The sequence below is a fragment of the Bactrocera neohumeralis genome, chromosome 3 (genome assembly GCF_024586455.1).
Source record: "Bactrocera neohumeralis isolate Rockhampton chromosome 3, APGP_CSIRO_Bneo_wtdbg2-racon-allhic-juicebox.fasta_v2, whole genome shotgun sequence".
In the NCBI taxonomy this organism is placed as follows: Eukaryota; Metazoa; Arthropoda; class Insecta; order Diptera; family Tephritidae; genus Bactrocera; species Bactrocera neohumeralis.
Window position 1 is genome coordinate 56,192,501 of NC_065920.1, and position 8,599 is coordinate 56,201,099.

The 8,599-nt window shown below is 36.6% G+C and overlaps 1 long non-coding RNA gene across 1 annotated transcript; it reads left to right on the forward strand.

Annotated features, from left to right (window-relative positions):
* Positions 1-2,797: 2,797 nt before the first annotated feature.
* On the forward strand, positions 2,798-4,001 carry LOC126753792 (uncharacterized). Its single transcript, XR_007666211.1, has 2 exons — positions 2,798-3,632; positions 3,696-4,001. It is a non-coding gene; the product is annotated as an uncharacterized LOC126753792 (long non-coding RNA).
* Positions 4,002-8,599: the final 4,598 nt, after the last annotated feature.

Consider the following 8,599-nt stretch of genomic DNA (forward strand, 5'->3'; position numbering starts at 1 on the left):
CCTCCCTTGGCAAACAAAGACCAAACTCTGGAAGTCCCTCATTATTCCCGCTCTGCGATATGGTGCGGAGGCATGTAAGATAACAACATCTGATGAGTTGGCCTTAGGAATGTTCGAAAGAAAGGTTAAACGGAAGATTTATGGACCGTCACGCAGTGGCAACGGCGAGTACCGCGGTCGATGGAATGATCAGTTGTACGAGATATGCGAAGATTCAACGAATTAAGAAACAGCGGCTACGCTAGCAAGGTTTTCGTTTCAGTACCTGCCGGTGAAAACAGAGTAAGCGGAAGACCTCTACTCCGTTGGAGAGATCAGGTGGGGAACGACAACGACCACATATACAAAGTGGTTTTTAAAAAATGAAAAACTTTAATTCCGCTTGTGGATTATTTTTATTTGGTCTTTTAAATTTTTTTACATCAAGTCGAGAATATGATGTCATTTAAATAGCCGCCGCCACAGCTGATTGTCATTTGAGCCCTTTTTATGGTATTTTCCATCACTTTCGCCAGAACTTCCGACAATAGGTCCTCACATTTCTGACGGATATTGTCTTTAAGAGCTACAAGACTGTGAGGCTTGTTGACATAAACCCGCGACTTCAAAAAGCCCCACAAAAAGAAGTCTGTAGCGGTCAAATCAGGCGATCTTGCTGGCCAGTGCAAATCGCTAAAACGGGAGGTTAGGCGCCAGGGAAATGAATTATTCTGCATATCGGTTGTGGCATGTGCAGTGTGTGCCGTTGCACCGTCCTGTTAGAACCACATGCTTTCCAATCCCAATTCATCAAGTTGCGGCAAAAATAACTTGTTGACACTCACATTAACCGTTTGGCCCGAGACGTCTTCTAAGAAAAAAGGTCCGATGACTCCTCCAGCGAAAACAGCACACCACACAGTGACTTTGAGGGGGTGTAATGGCTCTTCGTGGATTATACACGGGTTTTCAGTACCCTAGAAGCGTAAATTTTGTTTATTTACGCACCCGCTAAGATGGAAATGGGCCTCATCACTCATGATTATTTTTGATGTAAAATCATCTTCCTCTTGGTGGTGATTAAGGATGGCTTGAGCGTATGTTAGACGCGATTGGCGGTCAGCAGCTAACAGCTGATGCACCGTCTGGGCTTTGTACAGAAAGATCTTCAAATCTTGTACCAAAGATCGCTGTAAACATCGTCGACTGATACGCGTTTGCGTGGCACGTCGTCTGATCGATGTCGACTGCGCTTCCATGACATCCTTGGCAACAGCAGCAATATTCTCTGCAGAACGGTTACTCCGGGGTCTGCCATGCCTGGCAGCATCTCGTGTTGTGCCGGTCTCTTCGAGGCGAGCGGCTAAACGTCGCAGTGTTTCACCAGTAGGCGTCGGACGGCCAGGAAATCTGCGACGAAATTCACGTTGTGCCAAAGTCACCGACCGATTATTGGTCAAATAAAAGGTCACCAATAACCCGCGTTCTGGAGCAGTGTCGCGTACCATTGTTTATTTACGTGTATTTTGCATGTGTTTACTACACAAATGTCGGAACAGAACTGACATTAGAGGTCAGTTGCAAAATTTATAGATATTTGTACCCATAGTACCTTATATACCAAGTGATTGTTGCTTTGGGCTTTCATGTGTTGGATATAAGGTGTTTATTGGATAATTGGAATGTGTTCATGAAAATATATTGCCCACACAAGATTTCTAAAAATTAATTTTTTTGTAGTACTAAAAATTTTGTTCCATTTATTTCTTTGTTTCTCAGGACATTTGCTTAGTACATATTTACTTTTTTGTTGTTTTGCAAAAATTAGTGGCTAGTACATGCTGATATTGGGAAGATATTTTCACTTAAAAACGAGTAGTAACATTTGTGCAACAGTTTTTCACTTTTCCCACCAGTTTTTGCCTTTTCCTGAAAAGGAGCCTGTTTATCTTTTATACATATAGGTTTTGGTGGCTATAGATTTAAACTTACAAGTTCAAAGTCATGATTCTACTCTTATTCTTGAATATATAAGCAAAAATAGTAAGGCTTTGTTCATACTTTTAAAATTCCTAATTCTTCTAAAAACTCTATGTCGACCCCCTCAAAGTTTCCTCCTTGGCCACAAAACACTTGTGTCAACTTTTTTTCATTTCTCGAAACAGTTTTTAAAGTCGATTTGTGGAATAGCCTTCAGTGCGCGTAGCGATTTCCGTTTAATGTCTTCAATTGACTCAAAACGGTTTCTCGGAGCAATCATTTGAGTTTACTGAATAGCCAAAAATCACACGGACCTAAAAACCTTTTCGGTTTCGCCTCACGCTTGCTTTGATATTCGGCCAATTGATCGTCTGTTTCCGTGTCAAAAGCATGACATTCTGGTAGTCGGAAATCATTGTTTCACAGACGTTAACACGATATTGTTTTTCGGAAAAATGAGTGATTTGAAACCAATTGTGCTTTCACTTTTCTTAGGCCCAAATGATCTTTCAAAATTATTAAAATGGTTTTCACTAATCTTTCCGATATTCCAACAATGTCAGTAAGATCTCTGACTGCTAATCGTCGATTCTTAAGCACCAATTCCTTTATTTTATTCACGTGTTGATCGTCAGTTGATGTTGATGGCCGTCCTGGAATCAACCCAGGTCTTGGGCCTTTGAATAATTTATACCAATTAAAACCCCTTGCTTGCGACAAACAATTATCACCAAAGGCCTTTTCCAACATTCAAGCTGTTTCGGCACTAGACATTTGATCCCGCGTCACAATTTAATGGAACTTCTTTGTTGAATAATTTAACTAATCGTAAAAATTGCCGAATGCACTTTAAGTACTTAAAAAAAAGATGTGCATACTAAACACTAAAGATTATTTTGAAGTGATATTTGACACAGATGTCACTGCCAATCATACCAACTTAGAAAACAAATATTTCGATGAATGGGTTTTCGCGCGAAATTTATATTAAAAAGTCTTACTATTTCTTCCCCTCATGAATATAAAGTATAATAAACTCATTTTTGCTTGTCTATTCTTTGAAAAACAAACTATTTCCTTCTTTCCAGCTTTACCTTGTAAACCTGAAATGACGTCTAATGTACTCTGCGGCACAAAGCCAGCTGACCAACTAGTTTCACCTTCAGTGGATTCTTCAACCGCCTTCTCTTCCAATCATAATTCACATCATAATGCAGTTTGGTGGACGTACATATCTCCTTCAAGAATTATACATGTTATTTAGGTAACCCGAACGTTTGCGAACATTGTCTCATTACTTGATATAAAGTAGAAACGAAAGCATTCCATATTACAGTGCCAGTATCCCGAATTATGACCACTTCAGCTTACGTAACTCTGGAATGTACATATATAAGAAGACAAACTTGAGTTGCCTTTGAAGATATAAAGTATAAGTAGTGGTAATGAAACAAGCCAAAACATCTGGTGCATTTATAATACTACGTGGTGAAACATTTCGTACCAATCCGGTGACCAACATACGATTTGAAGATACAACTGTCAAAATGCGGTGAATTCGTCCAAATTCCGTCAGATATAATATAAACATAAAGGAGTTGAAAACCTGTATCACTCTTTGAAACGGAAAATTTTAAAAGGAGCGCTAATAGATACCATGCAGGTATTATTTAGTAAGTCCACAGAATGAATTTGAAAATCAAATATTCTGAATTTCTTAATTTTGTAAATTGTAGAAAAACAGAATTACGGGAAGTATTTTTTAAACTAACATGACAACGAAGATTCACATAAGAAGAGTTGATACAGCCAAAGCTTTCAACGTTGGATAGAATAGAGGAATAAGATGGAAATAATAATAAAAACTATTTAGTTAAGAGTGCTTGCATGTTTATAATGCAATAGCTTCCCCAATTTATTTTAATTGGAGATATGTACGGGTATGCTTGTATAGAAATATGTACTGTTAATGTATAAAATATGTATTTATTTTTGTACTGAATCGTTACAAGAAGAAATAATTACATAATAAAATTTTTGAGCATATATGAGTTTCTATTGAAGGTCAAGCGAGTTAAGCAAGATATTCATTGCTGAAATAGCTAGTTTTGACAAACAAAAATAATCACACCCCCCATATAAAATCTAAAAAATAGATACTGGTAGTAGAGATACTTTTTTCAACAGATCACGCGTGAGTCGTGTCGTCTCCGACGTTTTCGAGCAAAATTTTGTTGAGCAATGAGGCCCATTTTTGGCTCAATGGGTAGGTAAGCAAGCAAAATTGGGACAAGCAAATGTGGGGTCATTTCATGCAGAAAAAACAACGGTTTGGTCTGGTTTGTGGCTGTTGGAATCATCGACCCATATTTCATCAAAAATAATGTCAGTGAAAACGTAATCGTCAATGGCGATCGTTATCGCGTCATGATAACAGACTATTACTTGCCTGGAATTGAAGCTCGTGATTTTGATGACATTTTGTTTCAACAAGACACACTTTGCACCAATCAGTGGATTTATTGAGAGAACACTTTGGTGAGCATATAATTTCATGTTTTGAATTGGTCGATTAGCCATCATGATCGTGTGATATCACATCGTCAGACTTTTTCCTGCGGTGATATGTAAGTCATTGCGGCAATCCCGCTTCGATTCAGTCCTTGGAGGAAGACATCACGCATGTCATTCGCCAGTTCCCAGGCGAAATGTTCGAATGAATCATGGAACATTGGACTCAACGGATGGATAAAGCCGCGGCCAAGATTTGAAAAAGATACTCCTCAAATAATTGTCAAGGAATGTTCTTTCAAATAATAATAAACATTCCTCATTAAATTTGAAGCTTCTCTGTTTTTGTTGAATAGTTATTGCTTGGTGCCCTATCGAAAATTGAATATCAAAATAGTCTTACTACAAGTATCAAAAGAGTAAAAATACAGCTGAAGCTAGGCGAAAATTGTGTGATTTATTTTTAAAATTAGTTTGTTTCGTCATTAATGCGACTGTAAATTGCTTATCAAGCGTGACGTGATCCATTTTTAAAGCACATCGTTACTATTGACGGAAAGTGGGTAACAAACGAGCGGATGGTCAATTATCTCCGAGCACCTGGAGAGTCAGGAGAGAGACGAAAATTCAGCCTTCGTTAGAGCAGAGGTACGCGATTAACCAAGGCTGGCATCCCAACGCTTCCGCAGCCTAAAAATGCCGATGAAAGGCAGTCATTTTAAGCATGCCCCTCGGCTCTCAAGGCTATTCCAGAGAATGCCTTCTGTGCTTGAAAATCGCGCTGGCAGCGCTGCATGGACGCAGAAGGAGCCTATTTTGAAAGTTTTTAAAGAATTGTAACGATTGGTTCAATAATTTTTTTTTAAATCGACACAGTTCTGTTACATTCTGGACAAACTCTGTATATCTTTGCTATTGATTTACAAAAGCTCGAAAGCTTGCAAAGCTTATGGCCTAACAGACATAAAAGTTAAATGTAAAAAAGCTGAAGTAGCTTTCCAAATGTGTTCAGTAAGTTATACCAACAGTGTTTTTAAAATATATTCCAATGGCATTGAAAATGTTTCGAGTGGCCATGAAATTTACAACTTTTTGATATACTTGTATTGTGTATGAACTTACTTAACAGTAAGAAAAAGGAAGTAGAGGACATCAAACATAAAATAGTGACTATTTGTGCGCTCTATTCTCGATTCATGATTCGTGCTAAGCCCTTTAAATACTATTTTTAACAGAGGATGACGGTGAGGAGATAAAAGAGCATTTATTTCTAAGAGAAGTCATAAACATTTACCTCGCAAGAGGATATGAATTTTACCCAGCCTCCAGTTTATTCGTAAAATTCATTGATCTAACAACGATTGCAAGAAGAAGGATTAAAAAGGTAGAACGGATTCCCTACTTACGAAGCCCATTCTATTTACGTATGTGAATATTTACTATTTAAAATTATCCAAGTAGATGTACTTTTTACAATAGCCTTTTATTGACAGATCGCGCGTGAGTCGTATCGAGCTGTCATTTTCTTTTTGTTCAGTATTGGTTGGCATTTCATCATGGGAAGACTTATGCTTGAACAACGTTTATAATTCCCGTTCTGTAAAAAATGTGTTTCGTGCGCTTCGCTCAATTTATGGTCAACTTAATGGGCTATTGAACATGCTATTCCTTACACCATCACATAACGGAGCATCTTCACGATATGCTAAATGAATGCTCTGACGTTGCCAGCATGTAATATACATAACTTGATTTTGACTAATTACACGTGAGTCGTGTCTCTTAAGACCTAGCATTATTGGATACTATTTGAACGGAATAGACCACATTCAGCACGGAACTAGAATATATAGCAACCATAGCTGAGAGCGTACACGAAAAACGTATGGAACTACTTGGCACATTTGACGTCGAGATCTTCAATTGAAAGTGTATAAAATACAGCTTGTGCAAGAACTGAAGCTGCTCGAACTTCCCAAGTGATATCGCTTTGCTCTATGAGCTCTTCAAAAGTTCCTAGAAGATCCGATGTTTCCGAGCCAAATTTTGTTCAGCGATGAGACCCATTTCTTGCTCAATGGTTTTGTAAACAAGAAAAATTTCCGCATTTGAGACGAGAAAGCAAACACATCGGTTGGTTTGGTTTGTGGAATTAATGGTCTATACTTCTTCAACGGTGAGAACGTAACCGACTATTTGATACCTAAAATCGCAGCTCGTGATCTTGGCGACATTTGGTTTGAACAAGACGGCGCCACTTCCCACACATCGTGTCAATCAATAGATTTATTGAGAGTAAACTTCGGTGAGTAGATAACTTCTCATTTTGGGCCGGTTGATTAGCAACCAAGCGCGTATGATATCACACCGTTAGACTTTCCTATGGGGATATGTAAAGTCTAAAGTTTATGTCTTTAAGTCTTGGAATGCTTGAACAAGTCACCGAATATTCGACTCGACGGATGAACCATCTGAGACGTAGTCGCGGGTAACATTTGAAAGAGTTGATCTTGAAAAAGTAAATGCCGAAGAATGTTCTTTCGAATTATAAAAAAATTCCCCACTAAATTAGGAAACACAAATTAGAGAAGCTCGAAATGGACAACCCTTATTTATAATAAATTTAATTGCTATAACCTTAAGGTATTTTTATGGCTTTGATTCTTGCAAGTTGCAAGAGCATAAGATGCTCAGTTGCACCCGTACCCTGCCTTACTTGTTCAGTTTTTATTTTAATTTCTATAGTTATTTTGCACTCTGGCATAGCATATTTTTGCAATTACCTGTCATATACACTGAACTTCAAAATTTGGTGAAAATTATGGTTCGAGGCTACGCTAGCTGCAATCAAACTTACCCAAAAAATGCATGTACTTCTATGGAAATATAAAAAAAATGTTTTATTTAGGTATACATTCAATTGTGATTTATGCATAGCTTGTACAATATTTATCGGAGGAGTTTTCTAATTCTAAAAATTTTCCAAAAAACTAATATATGTAGTAGCAATCAAAACTAATTAAATTCAGAAATTATACATAACTATTTTATTAGATTTTTAATAGGCAATTACAAATGTTCCAATGAACTTTTAACCATTGTGAATATATCAAAAATATATATTCCTAACTTTTAAAATTTTCATGCATTATGTATGCACCCACATTTATGTGTGTTTGTAATAAAATGTTCAGGCAAATATCAAAAATAAGGCGAAGTGAATTTACACTCAGAACGTTTTACGCAAATGAAATGAAATTGAATTAAATCGAAAACACGTAGTTTCGCGGAGTTATGAGGGTATTGAAAATTTTAATTACTATGCGAAGCTTTAAATAAACTTGAAATACTTGTAGCATTGGATCGTTCAACGTGTAGTATAACTGGAAACCAACACTCACACATTAACATGGTTTGCATACGAGCATACATGTGCACATATCTAGTTATAGTTAGTTTCTACACTAACATTTGCGAGTGAATTTGTATAAGTGGGTGTTTTAAGGAATTTCTGCAATGCGAGCTATTTGGATTCCTCTGAAATAACACTTGTGACTACATGTGGGTACATACACTAGGCATTAAATAAATCATAAATTTCACAGAAGTTATTTCAATACAGATTTATTAAAATAAATAATAAGTAATTCATAAAATTGTGTCAAATAAATAAAATAACTATTTATAAATTGATTATGCTTTTTCCAAGAGCAGAAAGAAAAAAATTTGTTGTACTTTAAAATAAAGATTCTTAAACAAACGTGGTTATATGAAAGTAAAAATTTGGATAAAATACTATACGTTTAGTATAAAAGTAAATTTAGTAATTAGTATTCCCACTTTTGTTCTAAATTATTACACGAAGACGTTTTGGCATGCTTCGGATTAATTTTTCAAATATTTTTATTAGAATAATACTTTTTTGAAGCTTCAACGCTAAGAAAAATGATTGCTAGTTTGTACGGCTACTTTTTGGTGTTTTGGAGTTGAAAAATTACCACAAAATCCGGTGACTTAACTGATGGGTTCAGTTTTTATACCCCTGCAACCAGTTGATACAGAGTATTATAGTTTTGTTCACCGAACGGTTATACGTAACACCTACAACTTATCGAGATAGATATAGAGT